An 18119-nucleotide genomic window follows, 5' to 3' on the forward strand; every position below is an offset into this window, starting at 1 on the left:
ATCTTATTTCCAAAGTTTAACACAATAAGACAAGTACCACAGTAAGAAACTGTGTGTTTCTCTTGAGACATAACTCACGGCACGAAAATGCAGGGACTTTACTCACCCAGTATTTGCGAGTGAGAGGACTTAGCGGCTTCCAACACACTTTACCCATAATTTGAAACTTTTAGGAAGCTACACTCACTACAAAATGACGAAAAGTATTATCGCTTACTACATTTTCATTGCCCTCGTAGTAAAAATTCAGCATCAGACACGACGTTTCAATTTATTACTTCTTTACTAGCGACTCTATTCGCAACACAGATTGCAGACAGCAGCCGCATATAGCAGTAAACGTACTTGCAAAATCATACCACTGTACAACACGTAGTTCGGGAGATTTCACATTTAGATACGTGAAAAACTACCTTCTGCTAAAAATGGCGCATGCAGGCATGTATAAGGTGAGCAAGTAATTTTGATTTTTGTAAGCTGTCGATGCGTAGTCTGATATATTCTTAGTCTAAGTGTTGTAGGTCATGGACGTATTCAGTAGTGCTCTGTTGACTTATGGTTGTATCTGTTCGATGAAGAAAGATCTATTTTAAAGGACAATAAGGATAAATGTGATGTATTCATTGAAAGGCAAAAAGAATTTTTTTGGTTTATAGAAATTCTTTATTAACACTGTAGCCTTTGTGAGTCATTGTTCACTTCGTTAAGCATAGTATTTCTCAGACCAATCTTATTTTGAAAGATCATGCGAAGTTTTACTCTTTCTTTCTTCATACGTACTTCATTCTAAAATAGTTGTCTTGGAATATCATTTCAGAGGAAAAGTTACTCTTCCCCATCCCACTCTTTAAAGAAGGTTTATCACTACTCATTGCCACATCCCACCATGTGGTATGCAACAGTCTGGATACTGTTTTGAAATTTCATTTAAAAACAGAAACCTGGCTTAGCCACTGCCTGCTTGTTGTTTGCAGGTTTTCATCAAGAAATCTGAAACAATGTTGTCAAGACGCGAGGCAAATATAAATTTTGATTCGTGCCAGATAATTGTTTTATTTCAGATGCGCATTTAATATAAAAACAATCTGTATGCAGACCAGTTACATTTCAATCCATGTTACCTTGTGTTTGGTGAAAGATTAGCATATAGGTATAAACAGGATAACGGTTTGTGTGTTTTGTTAACAGGTAGACTTTTTATAGAGTGGGAGGTAAATTTTGTCTAAATTTCACACAGAAACACGTAGTGGGGAACTTACAAATGACGTTTTAATTTATTACTTCTCTACTTCTAACACTATTCGCAACACACTTCGCAGACAGTATCTACATACATGACTGAAACTACTCACGAAAGTATATCACTATACGACAAATATTTCAAGAAATATGACACCATAAACACCGAGATGCGTCAAGAACATGCTTTTGCCTGAAACAGGGCGCAGATTACCCGGAGCATAATCATCTCTTACTTAGAGCACTTAGCGCTTGCAACAAACTCTAAGCATAATTTCGAACCTGTTCTACATTTTTTTCTCGCTAACTATCTTCACGAGAAATATTTAACACGTTAAGTGATTTGTAAAGCAAACAGGCGTTTGAAGCTGTTTTATGCATGGGAGTTGGATTCTTTAAAGAATCTGGGGTTTACTGGTCATTATCTAAGAGACGTATTCGATAAGAGATGGAAATATGCACTGGCAGAAGAATAAAAAGATGAAATACGTTCTGCTTGTTCAAAAGGAATTTTTTTATATTTTTCATTTATTTATTGACTCTCGGAATATGCCCATACAGCAATCTCAACAATGGAAAGGTTATATTACAGCTTGTTTTGTCGTTAGCTTAAGTGGTACCATGGTACTTAGTTACACAGGCTTAGTAAACGACAGATTCCGACATAAAACAAATTTTACATCTACAGTGAACTGAAGGAAGTAAACAAAGTAAACAAGGCGAAAATGTAACACAGGATACCACAGAGGTAGTACGACGTGTGACCAGAAAAGGGAACTTTTGTTTTTCTTAAGGAATCTTTGTTTATTCATCAATATCAACCTCGTTTTCTTCACAGTTATTCTGTTTTTATCTCATCAATGGTGCGAAACGACGACCTTTTATGGTTCTCTTCAGCTCTAGGATAGAAATAAGTCGCATGGAAGTCCGCCGAATGTGGTGGCTGAGGCAACATAACAAGCATTAAGGTTTGAGCGGGAGTATCATCGTTATGCAATTTCCAAGAGTGGCTTTGCCATAATTCAGGTAATATTTCTTACTGACCGTGTGACCATATGCCTGGAACTTGTCAGGCACTATCGCATTTTAATCGAAGAAAACAGCAAGAGAAACCTTCACATGTGATCGAACTTGTGGATTTTTTTTTTTCGGTGTTCGCTTTTCAGGCAGTTTCCATTGGCACAAGTGGGTCTTGGTCTCGACATCATACCTATGAGGGGCGTTTGAAAAGTCCGAGCAAAAATAAAAACTACTGACGTGTTTGGGGTAAACCTTTTTTATTTTTCGACATAGTCTCCTTTTAGACTTACACACTCTGTCCAACGCTGTTCTAATTTGTTGATCCCTTCCGAATAATAGGAATTGTACAAGTCTACAAAGTAGCTATTAGTTGCTGCAATCACCTCCTCGTTTGAATAAAATCTTTGTCCCGCCAGCCATTTCTTCAAATTGGGGAACAAATAGTAGTCCGAGGGAGCCGTCTGGAGAATAGGGGGGATGTGAAACGAGTTTGAATCCTATTTCCATTAATTTTGCGACCAAAACGGCTGAGGCGTGTGCTGGTGCATTGTCGTGATGAAAAAGGACTTTTTTGCGGTCCAATCGCCGGCGTTTTTCTTGCAGCTCGGTTTTCAAACGGCCCAATAACGATGAATAATATGCACCTGTAATAGTTTTACCCTTTTCCAGATAGGCGATGAGGATTATCCCTTGCGAATCGCAAAATACAGTCGCCTTAATCTTTCCGGCCGAAGGAATGGTCTTCGTCTATTTTGGTGCAGATTGGTCTCAGGAGTATAGTAATGTATCCATGTTTCATCCACAGTGACGAAACGACGCTTAAAGTCCTGTGGATTCTTCCTGAATAGCTGCAAACAATCCTCGCAACACTTCACACGATTCCGTTTTTGGTCAAGCGTGAGCAATCGCGGAACCCATCTTGCTGATAGCTTTCTCATGTCCAAATGTTTATGCAAAGTATTATGTACCCGTTCATTTGAGATGCCCACAGCACTAGCAGTCTCATGCACATTAACTCTTCTGTCATCCATCACCATATCATGGATTTTACCAATGGTTTCTGGAGTCGTAACATTCACAGGGCGTCGAGAACGCTCGGCATCACTTGTGCCAATATGGCCACCGAAAATTTTGAAACCACTTATAAACTGTTCTTATCGAAGGTGCAGAGTCACCGTAACGTTTATCAAACTTCTCTTTAGTCTCCTGAGGCGTTTTGCCTTTCATAAAGTAATGTTTAATCACGACACGAAATTCTTTTTCGTTCATTTTTTGAAAATCACTCGACTACCTTGATTCACACGCATGCCAAACACAAAGAAATAGACCAATATGGCTGAAACATGGTGTGCGTTCTTTCCAAAGATGCTACTAACTAAACATGACCTAGATACGCACCCGTGGTGCCATCTCTCGGACTTTGCACAGACTTCTCAAACGCCCCTCGTATATGCCCACTTATCGTCACCTGTTATAACCTTCTTAGAAGTTCTGGATTGTTGTCGACTTCTCTCAGCAACGTCGTTTTTGGTTGAAATTCAACAATTTCGGAACAAAATTTGGTGCTACACGTTTCATACACTAAACATTCGAAAATTGCTCGGCATGAGCCAAACGAATATGCCATCGACAGCAACCAATCGACAGCAACCACTCTGGTGGTCATTAGGCGATTTTGCAGAACCATTTTATTTACTTGTTCCACACTGACAGTAAATCATGTGCTAGGCCGTCCAGGGCGGTAGTCTTCAACGTCTTCTCGACACTCTTTGAAACATCTATGCTATTCGTAAACTCTTATTCTGCTCATAGTAGATTCACCAATAGCCACAGTCAACTCTCCGAGTGCGGCGCTGCACTTTATTCCACTTTCAAGTAAAATTTACAAATACTTTCATCTCTCTCTTTCGAAAATAAAAATTCGCCGAGCACTCTAAAACACATATAGCGTTTTCGACTGTCAACAACAACTAAATATTCCAAACACCTGAAAATGCAAACATACATCAGAAACATGTCTACCAAAACAATAAAAAAATTGAAATCTGAATATAAAGCACGCAAAATTTAAAAAAAGTCCCCGTTACTTTTTTTCACGCCTCGTATGTTATCAAAGTCTTGCTGGTAACAAAATAAGAAATGATAAATTGCTGTTAGTCCACGTCTGGGATATTCCCATTTCAATTCACACCTATTACTATGTTTTTAGTTTAGCAGTAAAATGTACTTTTGTATGCCCTCCAGTAAGAATTGTTCCGAATGCTACGGACCGAGAACTGAATATTTGTGAAGATCTATAAGTACCTTCTAGGCAGAATATGAGGCAATATGCAGTCATAATAATAGATTCAGTAGTATTCAAACACATACATATAGGAGCTACATAGTGAAATCGATTTATAGATTTATAGGATAAGCGTTCCGTTTCCTGTTGGGTAGCACATGGGAGTAGGGTCAGTTAATTGTGTTTTGGTCCTCCCTTGGCATTCTAATCCCCAAGATCTATATTTGCCTCCTAGATAACGTCCCATTCTATTGCGAGTAGGTCTTCAGCTGTTGCCCACTCCACGCAGATTTCGTCATACAGCCCTATGACTCACAAACCTCCTCCGAATAGCTCGCACGGTCGGGGAACCCCGTGCACTGGCTAAAACTAGTTACCCTGCTAGAGTGGTGCGCACATAAAGTCTGGATTACGTCGGAGCGAACACGAGCGAACGAGCTTCAGCTCTCTTGCGTAAACGGTAGGCGAGTGCGAGCGAGCAGTGTATTGGTCGTATTCGGTTCGCATTCGGGGGTGCTTGCTCTTGTTCCCGTAATTGTCGGTCTTCCAGCGAACTTTCAAAGGAAGTTCGAGCCCTCACCGCTTCGGCACAAGTAGTACGTGGAGCGTTCGTTTGCTGTTATATTGCGAACTGATTTTGATATTTAGGAGCTACGTGGGCGATGGAGTGCTCAGATGAGTACGTAATGTTGCTAATAAAAGAATATACACTCCTGGAAATTGAAATAAAAGCACCGTGAATTCATTGTCCCAGGAAGGGGAAACTTTATTGACACATTCCTGGGGTCAGATACATCACATGATCACACTGACAGAACCACAGGCACATAGACACAGGCAACAGAGCATGCACAATGTCGGCACTAGTACAGTGTATATCCACCTTTCGCAGCAATACAGGCTGCTATTCTCCCATGGAGACGATCGTAGAGATGCTGGGTGTAGTCCTGTGGAACGGCTTGCCATGCCATTTCCACCTGGCGCCTGAGTTGGACCAGCGTTCGTGCTGGACGTGCAGACCGCGTGAGACGACGCTTCATCCAGTCCCAAACATGCTCAATGGGGGACAGATCCGGATATCTTGCTGGCCAGGGTAGTTGACTTACACCTTCTAGAGCACGTTGGGTGGCACGGGATACATGCGGACGTGCATTGTCCTGTTGGAACAGCAAGTTCCCTTGCCGGTCTAGGAATGGTAGAACGATGGGTTCGATGACGGTTTGGATGTACCGTGCACTATTCAGTGTCCCCTCGACGATCACCAGTGGTGTACGGCCAGTGTAGGAGTTCGCTCCCCACACCATGATGCCGGGTGTTGGCCCTGTGTGCCTCGGTCGTATGCAGTCCTGATTGTGGCGCTCACCTGCACGGCGCCAAACACGCATACGACCATCATTGGCACCAAGGCAGAAGCGACTCTCATCGCTGAAGACGACACGTCTCCATTCGTCCCTCCATTCACGCCTGTCGCGACACCACTGGAGGCGGGCTGCACGATGTTGGGGCGTGAGCGGAAGACGGCCTAACGGTGAGCGGGACCGTAGCCCAGCTTCATGGAGACGGTTGCGAATGGTCCTCGCCGATACCCCAGGAGCAACAGTGTCCCTAATTTGCTGGTAAGTGGCAGTGCGGTCCCCTACGGCACTGCGTAGGATCCTACGGTCTTGGCGTGCATCCGTGCGTCGCTGCGGTCCGGTCCCAGGTCGACGGGCACGTGCACCTTCCGCCGACCACTGGCGACAACATCGATGTGCTGTGGAGACCTCACGCCCCACGTGTTGAGCAATTCGGCGGTACGTCCACCCGGCCTCCCGCATGCCCACTATACGCCCTCGCTCAAAGTCCGTCAACTGCACATACGGTTCACGTCCACGCTGTCGCGGCATGCTACCAGTGTTAAAGACTGCGATGGAGCTCCGTATGCCACGGCAAACTGGCTGACACTGACGGCGGCGGTGCACAAATGCTGCGCAGCTAGCGCCATTCGACGGCCAACACCGCGGTTCCTGGTGTGTCCGCTGTGCCGTGCGTGTGATCATTGCTTGTACAGCCCTCTCGCAGTGTCTGGAGCAAGTATGGTGGGTCTGACACACCGGTGTCAATGTGTTCTTTCTTCCATTTCCAGGAGTGTAGATATCACAGTAGTTCATGGCCTCCAAGAGACCACAGCACAAAATAACCCAACAAGATGAAATACACTGATGGAAGAAAATTAATGTAGGGTACTGAAATTTCCAATTTGTACAAAAAGCAGATGGCAGTTATAAGAGTCGAGGGACATGAAAGGGAAGCAGTGGTTGGGAAGGGAGTGAGACAGGGTTGTAGTCTCTCCCCGATGCTAGTCAATCTGTATATTGAGCAAGCAGTAAAGGAAACGAAAGAAAAGTTCGGAGTAGGTATTAAAATCCATGGAGAAGAAATAAAAACTTTGAGTTTCGCCGATGACATTGTAATTCTGTCAGAGACAGAAAAGGACTTGGAAGAGCAGTTGAACGGAATGGACAGTGTCTTGAAACGAGGGTATAAGACGAACATCAACAAAAGCAAAACGAGGATAATGGAATGTAGTCGAATGAAGTCGGGTGATGCTGCGGAAATTAGATTAGGAAATGAGACACTTAAAGTAGTAAAGGAGTTTTGCTATTTGGGGAGCAAAATAACTGGTGATGGTCGAAGTAGAGAGGATATATAATGTAGACTGGCAATGGCAAGGAAAGCGTTTCTGAAGAAGAGAAATTTACTAACATCGAGTATAGATTTAAGCGTCAGGAAGTCGTTTCTGAAAGTATTTGTATGGAGTGTAGCCATGCATGGAAGTGAAACATGGACGATAAATAGCTTGGACAAGAAGAGAATAGAAGCTTTCGAAATGTGGTGCTACAGAAGAATGATGAAGTTTAGATGGGTAGATCACATAACTAATGAGGAGGTATTGAATAGAATTGGGGAGAAGAGGAGTTTGTGGCATAACTTGACCAGAAGAAGGGATCGATTGGTAGGACATGTTCTGAGGCATCAAGGGATCACCAATTTGGTTTCGGAGGGCAGCATGGAGGGTAAAAATCGTAGAGGGAGACCAAGAGATGAATACATTAAGCAGATTCAGAAGGATGTAGGCTGCAGTAGGTACTGGGAGATGAAGTGGCTTGCACAGGATAGAGTAGCATCGAGAGCTGCATCAAACCAGTCTCAGGACTGAAGACCACAACAACAATGAAATTTCGGGAATGCGTTTGTCTACGTAACATATTTAAGGGATTAACATTGTAAAATCGCAGGTTATTGTAAGCCCGAGATAAGACACCGCAAATGTGAAATGCTGCTACATTAATAACAGGTGTAGTCGCCAGAATGTTGAATGAAAGAATACAAACGTGCATGCAGTGTGTTGAACAGTGCCGTATGTCAGTTTGTCGGATACGGGTTCCATACCAAGCCTTTCTGCAATATCGCAAATTATTTAGTACATTTTTGTCTGGTAGCCTGTGACCGGCTCTACGTATATGTCACATTTCAGCAACCATTTCATTATCTTCCTTACATACTTAAATAAAATTTTAGTAGTACTTCTCACATGCCACTGGGGATCCTGGTAGTACTACACATATGCCACTGGGGACATCAGGGGCCATCTGAAGACTAGCACCTATTGAAATGTGACACAATTGCTAACGCAAATGTCTCCAGTTGCTAATAACTGAACTAGAGTGTATTCTTTTTTTTATTAACCCTTAGCAGTAATTTATTGTGTTTCTACATGTACAGGTAACTTTCATTGAAATAAATAAAATAAGCATGAACATGTAACATTTTAAAAATATGAAAACAGGAAGAAGCACGAAAGCAGTATTTGAATACTCGTACAGAACAGTAAATGCGTTTTCGTAAAAGCAGTCGATAACGGTCATAGCTTCAGGCTATGGAGGCAAAGTGTGCAGGGTTCGAATACCGAGGCCTGCCCTACGTCAACTTGCGCTGTCAGCTGACGGCCACTAGCTGCTGTAAAAAAATAATGCAAGCGCGGCGACGCTGAGCTTGATGCCGAAGCAGACTGTTTAATATCATTAGTCTCTCCGTCATTGGTGAGCTTGGTTTCGATCTTATCCGCAACCCTTCCATCTGTGGCCGCTTCACCTGAAATAACTTTCCTTTAACATATCGTATATCTGCAATCCACAGGGCCGGCCGGAGTGGCCGAGCGGTTCTAGGCGCTTTAGTCTGGAACAGCGCAATCGCTACGGTCGTAGGTTCGAATCCTGCCTCGTGCATGGATGTATGTGATGTTCTTAGGTTAGTTAGGTTTAAGTAGCTCTAAGTTCTAGGTGACTGATGACCTAAGATGTTAAGTCCCATAGTGCTCAGAGCCATTTGAACCATTTTTTGCAATCCACAGGGAGACGTCACCCGTACCGTCATACAAGCCGTGCAGGACAGAATAATAAAATTATGAGTTCTCCGAAAACTCCTCGCCCTAGTAGCACAATGAGTGAACAAAGATTGACGGAGCTCTGGTTTAGCTAGGGCAGTCCACCATAGCAGAGTGGTAAGTATCTTTGAGCGAATCGATGACTACGATCCCACACATAGTTTATCACATCATCGAGACGAGTGCCTCCCAAGTGAGCGACATACAGGGTGTTACAAAAAGGTTCACTGAACATGTAGTTCAAATTTCAGAGCAATATGTTTAATGGTTTTAGAAAAAATGTTCCTTCTATTTCCTAGAATTAACATGGAGGATATGGCTCCTTCCGGCTCCCCTTAAAGGTCAACCGACTGGAATCAGAGCTGCCCCTAGCTTCGCTTCTTCAGTTTATATATGATTTCTATATGAATATCGTGTTCCCGCAAGAAGTTCTATTAACCAATTTCATTCAGGCTGGATTTCGAATCTTTCGGGAAGGCATTCCTGTCGCTGAGGTAGAGGTGCTTGAGTCTACCAGACGGATAGGCTGCAGACTTCTTGACCTCATCTTGGTGTCTGATATGCACCATCTGATTCTGGTCGCACACTGGAAAGTTCGCGCTTTCCTAAAGAGGAGATTAATTATATGTTACGTAGGCGTCCTTGGGTCTATGTTGGCTTGCGATTTTGTCTGTGTCCTGCGTCTGTTGATCAGTCTCCACGTTTTAGTTTCCGTCGGGATTTAAAGGAGTTGATACGCTTGCTGCACGCGAATGATGTTTGAGAGTGTAAACATGCGACATTCGCTAAATTTATGTATTTCACTGCAGCTTCGAGTAACAGGATTGACCGATTCTACTTACCGGATTGGATGCGCGATTGCATTCTTGCAGTCGACCCTATCCCTGCTAGTTTTTCTGATCAGTGTGCCTTGGTCGCTGCTCTCCAACTTGATCAGCAACCGTTAAAACTATTCCGTTCCCATTGGATGTTATACAGGGTGTTACAAAAGGGTACGGCCAAACTTTCAGGAAACATTACTCACACACAAAGAAAGAAAATATGTTATGTGGACATGTGTCCGGAAACGCTTATTTTCCAAGTTAGCGCTCATTTTATTACTTCTCTTCAAATCACATTAATCATGGAATGGAAACACACAGCAACAGAACGTACCAGCGTGACTTCAAACACTTTGTTAGAGGAAATGTTCAAAATGTCCTCCGTTAGCGAGGATACATGCATCCACCCTCCGTCGTATGGAATCCCTGATGGGTTGATGCAGTCCTGGAGAATGGCGTATTGTATCACAGCCGTCCACAATACGAGCACGAAGAGTCTCTACATTTGGTACCGGGGTTGCGTAGACAAGAGCTTTCAAATGCCCCCGTAAATGAAAGTCAAGAGGGTTGAGGTCAGGAGAGCGTGGAGGCCATGGAATTGGTCCGCCTCTACCAATCCATCGGTCACCGAATCTGTTGTTGAGAAGCGTACGAACACTTCGACTGAAATGTGCAGGAGCTCCATCGCGCATGAACCACATGTTGTGTCGTATTTGTAAAGGGACATGTTCTAGCAGCACACGTAGAGTATCCCGTATGAAATCATGATAACGTGCTCCATTGAGCGTAGGTGGACGAAACTAAAATGAGCTCTAACATGGAAATTAAGCGTTTCCGGACACATGTCCACATAACATCTTTTCTTTATTTGTGTGTGAGGAATGTTTCCTGAAAGTTTGGCCGTACCCTTTTGTAACACCCTGTATAACATCCAATGGGAACGGAATAGTTTTAACGGTTGCTGATCAAGTTGGAGAGCAGCGACCAAGGCACACTGATCAGAAAAACTAGCAGGGATAGGGTCGACTGCAAGAATGCAATCGCGCATCCAATCCGGTAAGTAGAATCGGTCAATCCTGTTACTCGAAGCTGCAGTGAAATACATAAATTTAGCGAATGTCGCATGTTTACACTCTCAAACATCATTCGCGTGCAGCAAGCGTGTCAACTCCTTTAAATCCCGACGGAAATTAAAACGTGGAGACTGATCAACAGACGCAGGACACAGATAAAATCGCAAGCCAACATAGACCCAAGGACGCCTACGTAACATATAATTAATCTCCTCTTTAGGAAAGCGCGAACTTTCCAGTGTGCGACGAGAATCAGATGGTGCATATCAGACACCAAGATGAGCTCAAGAAGTCTGCAGCCTATCCGTCTGGTAGACTCAAGCACCTCTACCTCAGCGACAGGAATGCCTTCCCGAAAGATTCGAAATCCAGCCTGAATGAAATTGGTTAATAGAACTTCTTGCAGGAACACGATATTCATATAGAAATCATATATAAACTGAAGAAGCGAAGCTAGGGGCAGCTCTGATTCCAGTCGGTTGACCTTTAAGGGGAGCCGGAAGGAGCCATATCCTCCATGTTAATTCTAGGAAATAGAAGGAACATTTTTTCTAAAACCATTAAACATATTGCTCTGAAATTTGAACTACATGTTCGGTGAATATTTCTCTAAAAAGTTATAATGCCATGTTAAGAAATACTTATTGGTTTTTGTTTTACAATTTTTTTTAAACAAATGCTTATTTTTTTTCAAAAATTTTGCACTTTTTCTTCTATAACTCTTAAATTATAGACTTTTTTTACAATTTATTATAAAAATGAAGGAAATGAAGTAGACAATATTGTGTATAAATTTCATTGATATACTGTTAGCAGTTTTTTAGAAAATGTTCCTCAAACATGAAAATTTTAAAGTTACAGGAAATGGCATCCAAAGATTTTTAATACATTCCTGCCCCATATGATGGATTATCTGCATCCTCTTGTTTTTCCAGTGTTAGTTTCCTTTTCAGTGGTCTTTTCTTCCCTTTTGCTGGCCGGCCGAAGTGGCCGTGCGGTTAAAGGCGCTGCAGCCTGGAACCGCAAGACCGCTACGGTCGCAGGTTCGAATCCTGCCTCGGGCATGGATGTTTGTGATGTCCTTAGGTTAGTTAGGTTTAACTAGTTCTAAGTTCTAGGGGACTAATGACCTCAGTAGTTGAGTCCCATAGTGCTCAGAGCCATTTTTTTTTCCCTTTTGCTGCATGTTGTAGGCTTTTGTCTCTTCCTCCTGCGCCTCTTAGTCTTTCTTCATCAATTAGGCGCATTGTGGAAATGGTGTTGAGTCCTGGTTGGAAACCTAAACGTTTCAGCACATCACATTTGATAATGTTTCCCTCATTGTATGTTGCCAATGCATCATACACTCCAAAATAAAATGTTTTTATCTGCACAAACATTCTTTTGGAAATCCTAATGCAAATTAAATTATTTACGCTTTCATTTGGATTTTGTGTTTCCCCAGTGGTTTTTCAAGTGCTATTGCTCTGTGTGTTTTTATACTGTGGCCAACATTTAAATTGTGTGTGTGACTTCAGTGTATTTTAAGTGCCCCACAAATCACCGACTATGTTATTTTAACTGTATCTCTACTTTTTAACTCTCCCCCAATGAACGTCCCCGTATTAGTGTATATTTTAGCTTCCATTGTCTCTATTTACTGTGTTTTTGGTATTTTAATCCGACTTTAGGGTCTAGTGGACTATTTTATATGGCTGCCAAACACAAGTCAAAACACACGGTATAGCGTTTATGTTTACCGATATGAACAGTCACGTGTCACAGAGATAAAGCCATACAACGTTGGAAAACAAAACACTGTCTAATTCCGCAGAGATACCCTGCTTGCAGCCAGCTAGCGCCGCTGTCAGAGGTGACATACCAAGTCGCTACAACCGTTTACGCTGCGCGTCAACTTTTCAGCGATAAAAAACACACTTAGAATTCACTTAGAAGGATGAAACTTGATTTGTTTTATTCAGAAAACTCCAAATAATTTTATAATGAAAAAAAATGTTAATTTTGTCATTTTCATCGTTCCGGCTCCCATCAATGTGATAAATGTAAATGCTTGAGCCATCAATTAAACTAAGATCACAGAGATAGCAACAGAGCAGTATGACTATCCAAACAGTTGCCCGTCACAGTTCAATGACGAACCCGAGAGCGGGGTGCTAGTCCCGGCCGCAACTGAATACACTCGGTTGTTCTGCGCGCCGCTGCATGTTCCAGCTGGACACGTTGTTTACGCGACTGCTACGGTCGCAGGTTCGAATCTGCCTCGGGCAGATGTCCTTAGGTTAGTTAGGTTTAAGTAGTTCTAAGTTCTAGGAGACTGATGACCTCAGATATTAAGTCCCATAGTGCTCAGAGCCATTTGAACCATTTTGAACGTTGTTTACGCTGGCTGCATGGCGCAATAGGCGCTGCAGTCGGCGGCTAGACTGATCTTGCACTACTTCCATACCTATCTGTGACATCCCAGGGTCGGAGGCTTGTCCCACGGAAGGGTCACTCTGCAAGGCGAGACGACTCTCTAAAGGGGAGCAATCAGCGTGGATCTCAGAGACAGCGGGAGACAAATTTGGATAACAACTTCCGCAATAGGAGTCGCAACAGGCGGAAAAATCACGATCCCCACCGTCGACAGGAGGGGGAGGTTGAGGAGGGCATTGCTCTTCTACCGACTGTATTTGTGGTGGAGGCTGAGAAGGCAATGACTCCGACAACACTCGCTCCAGGGCGGCTCCCTTGGATCCGCTACTGCTGTAGCAGAAATACCAGAGACTGCCTCTCCGATCTCCACATCGCCAGGGCTATGTGGTACTACAATAATTGTTGGCTCAGGGGTGTGTGGGACAGGGGAAAGCACAACTAAATCATTACCATCTAAGAATAAATAGTATTTTCGTTTGTTTCATAACGGAACACAGTGCGAGAAATCTAACGGGAGATAATTTGAATTCAATGTGATGCACAATGAATGGTCCGCCCTCCCATCAAGTAGTAATCGACACCCCATACGGTTTCGTTACAAGAAAGAGATCGCTAGGTTTGTAATGATCCTCTTACTAATTTTTCTGTGCACTTACTTATTTCTAAGCCCGTCCTGTTAGCCGTGCGGTCTAGCGCACTGCTTTCCGAGCGGGAAGGCGTGCCGGTCCCCGGGCGGAGTAGTGTCGAGGTCCGGTGTGCCGGCCAGTCTGTGGATTGTTTTTAAGGCGGTTTTCCATCTGCCTCGGCGAATGCGGGCTGTTTCCCCTTATCCACCACAGCTACATTATGTTGGTGATTGCTGCGCAAACACTTTCTCCACGTACACCATAATTACTCTAACACGCAAACCACTGGGGGCCGAACCGCACAGTAACCCTAGGTTCGGTGTGGGGCGGCGGTAGGGTGAGACGACTGCTGTAGCCTGTTGTGGGGTTGTGTACCACTGCGGCTACGGCGGGGACGGAGCCTCTCTGTCGTTTTTAGCTCCCCAGTTCAATACAATACAATACAACACAATACAATACTTATTTCTAACACAACATGCCATACGTGTTTATAATGGTGAGAAAACGTACCTTAAATACGGTAACATCTATTGTGAGAAAGAACAAAAGCGACACAAAAAACAGGGCCCCAGTATTGCAGCGATTATATTGTAAATAGTAATATTTATTTTAAGTGATACAGATTGAATTCCTGAGATGAACTTTGTTTGGTATTGGTTGCTGATACTACCTTTTTATTAAGCTTTAGAAACTTACGACAAAATAATTTAAATTTTAAACGTTAAATAACTTTTTTATGTAGCTACTTGCCATTGTAAACTGCGCACTCCATACATGCTGCTGAATCTGCATACACTTAATTTCTATGGCGATAGCAAAAAAACTCGACTGGCATCAGCCTCATCGCTATGACGGATGCTTGATGTGTTACTGTCACTATCACTGCTACTGACTTTTGAAAAACAATTTTACTCTGGCTCTCCCCATGGTCTTCAACAATGTTTGACGGGCCATATTAAGTCTATTGGATAGAAATTGAAGTGGCAAGGTGGTAACCTAACGATTCTACGACCATAAGTTTTTGCCAGTTCGTCGATTTTATATTTGGAGAACTGTGGTTTATACAGATACTTTTTTGCGTAATCTCCATTTTTTTAAGATTATCATTTACGTCGACGTTGCGACGCTGAGGCGAGTCAGTCAGTTCCTCCTTCCGCTTTCCCATGGTACATGTCCTAAAAACAACAAGTAAATGCTAAGGAGTATTATCTAGAACAATTGTTGATGTTTTTCCCAAATTTGGTTCAAAAATGGTTCAAATGGCTCTGAGCATTATGGGACTCAACTGCTGAGGTCATAAGCCCCCTAGAACTACTTAAACCTAACTAACCTTACGACAACACACACACCCATGCTCGAGGCAGGATTCGAACCTGCGACCGTAGCGGTCTTGCGGTTCCAGACTGTAGCGCCAGAACCGCTCGGCCACCAGCGGCCGGCCCCAAATTTGGTACTGGTGATTCTGCGAATGACTTTGTTCATTTCTTCATGATAATCTGCTGTATTTTTTGATATAAAAAGCAAGAGACTGTTAGGGAGAAAACCCAGTGAGATGCCTACATGAAGAAAAATAGGTCTGTCATCCTTGCAGGAAGGTTTTGCCACTGTTCCATTACTTGTGCCGTCTGCCCAGGCCTGTTCTACAGGGTGACTAAAACTGGCTCCTGTTTCACCAAGCCGCACCACTCCGTCCATATATATGCTGCTGAATCTGCATACACTTAATTTCTATGGCGATAGCAAAAAAACTCGACTGGCATCAGCCTCATCGCTATGACGGATGCTTGATGTGTTACTGTCACTATCACTGCTACTGACTTTTGCAAAACAATTTTACTCTGGCTCTCCCCATGGTATATATATATATATATATATATATATATATATATATATATATATATATATATATATTGCGGGTATGCCTTAAAAATCGGCATAGTTATATAGCTGTATCCTTCCTATCCATCAAAAGCTTACGGCCACAGAAATGTCCACAGTAAACGCCTGGGTTGCGTAAAACCGTCAATAACGATGTGGACATTTGTTGAAAACTTTCTTCTTCCTAAGTGTGACGAATGACTTGCATATGTAAACAGACGTGCTGTTGTGTGCCTTTTGTGTGATGTAACGAGCATCTTTGGACAGTATAGATATGGACATGACCTTCCGCACAAGATGCTTCATGTTTTTAAATATTTTAGCGATGACAAACCTTTCTTAATGTGTTGATTTTTATCCACTTGGCAGCTTGTGCGAAAGGTTCAGAGCAAAATGAAAACGTTTTCGACTAGATATTTATAAGACCTGAATATGACAGCAAAGTCTGTCGAAACCGGTTAAATAAATAAATATTTTATGCGATCTTGGCTGTTGAATGGTTTTTAACAATTAAAACAGGTCGCCCTTCAGTACTCTCACAATGAGAAAATTCAATTATACTCAAAGCTTACCTTGTTAGCAGAAAGCGGGCTACCATTATGTTCTTCAGTCTCGAAGTAGGCACATAACGTGCAAGCCATTTCTCTCGTCTGACCTCCGTATTTGTCCGGGTGCGTCAGAATCTTGTTCGCCGATGTCATGCTTGCATTGAGGTTGATGCCCGTCAGTTTCAACACATTTTCTAAGGTAGAGTACAAATGGTGCGTTCATTGTGTCAGTGATTATATTTGCAGTTAACTGTAACTAAAGTGAATAAAAAAGTACACAGTAATATGATTGTATTCCTATTATCTCCTTGCGCTGCCGGAAATCCTCTGGTCCAGAGAACGACGTGGAACTTTTCCATCATATCTTCCAACCAGCTTCCTTCTGATATTGTTCAGTACCACACAAAAGATAAAAAGGCAACGAGTGGCCTACCGGGACCATACGACCGCCGTGTCATCCTCAGAGGGGGATGCGGATAGGAGGGGCGTGGGGTCAGCACACCGCTCTCACGGTCGTTATGATGCTATTCTTGACCCAAGCCGCTACTATTCGGTCGAGTAGCTCCTCAATTGGCATCACAAGGCTGAGTGCACCCCGAAAAATGGCAACAGCGCATGGCGGCCTGGATGGTCACCCATCCAAGTGCCGACCACGCCCGACAGCGCTTAACTTCGGTGATCTCACGGGAACCGGTGTATCCACTGCAGCAAGGCCGTTACCACTCAAAAGATAACAGTAACAAAAACTAAAATAATAACTGCTACAGTCGTAAAAACAAACACAAACGAAGTCATAGGTTACAACGACCACGCAGGATAGCAAGCTGACAAACTGAAGCACAGTGCAAGAGGGAAGAATTGTGGTGGTTGAGGTGAAGGTTTGGTAACTTCGGGTATTTGCTGCGGCTACGAGTCTCATCGGATTGGCCAGATGGGGACCGTGCCTCCTACGTGGGCTTCCCCTCTACTACTTCTCTCTTAGTTGTCTGTCCAAAAGTAATTATGAACAAACCTTTCTTGGAGTCATCAGTCTTCTGACTGGTTTGATGCAACCCGCCACGAACTCCTCTACTGTGCCAAACTTCAGAATAGCTCTTGCAACCTACATCATCAGTTATTTGATGGATTGATCCCAATCTCTGTCTTCCTCTACTATTTCTACCCTCTACAGCTCCCTCTAGTACCATGTAAATTATTCCCTGATGTCATAAGAGATGACCTGTAATCACGTCCTTTCTTGTAGTCAGTGTTTTCCATACAGAGTGTTTCCGTAAAGAGCGTTCAAAAATGTAACAGGACATAGAAGATGCTCCACTGACCAATTTGAGGCAGGGAACCTGTGGTCGGTGAAGCCAGCTTAAGGAGTTAACACGAATAAAATCACATTACTGTGTTTTGCATTAGTTACAGTTAACTTCAAATACCATCACTAACAAAATGAACTTACCATTTGTACTGTATCTTAGAAAATGTGTTTACATTGGCGAACAAGATTCTGACGCACCCTGACAAATATCCCTGGTGTGTTTCGAATCACACCACGGTACAGCTACAATTCTGCCTTCTAATTCCATCTCCGTATCCACTGGGGTCTCATACACAAGTGATTTTAGATACACCATAGAAAATAATCAAGGGGGTTCAGGTTAGGTAACCGCAGGCCATGGAATAGGACAGCATTGAGATGGTTGCGGACATCGGCACTGAAGTGCGGCGGTCCACGATCATGTTGAATCCACGTCCTCTCTCGACACGATACAATGTAAATCCGATACAACAGAGCCACCTT

The 18119-nt window shown here is 43.2% G+C and overlaps 1 pseudogene; it reads right to left on the reverse strand.

Annotated features, from left to right (window-relative positions):
- Window positions 1-16933: 16933 nt before the first annotated feature.
- LOC124778921 lies at window positions 16934-17051 on the reverse strand (annotated as a pseudogene).
- Between the last annotated feature and the right edge of the window lie 1068 nt (window positions 17052-18119).

Source organism: Schistocerca piceifrons, chromosome 2 (assembly GCF_021461385.2).
Source record: "Schistocerca piceifrons isolate TAMUIC-IGC-003096 chromosome 2, iqSchPice1.1, whole genome shotgun sequence".
NCBI lineage: Eukaryota > Metazoa > Arthropoda > Insecta > Orthoptera > Acrididae > Schistocerca > Schistocerca piceifrons.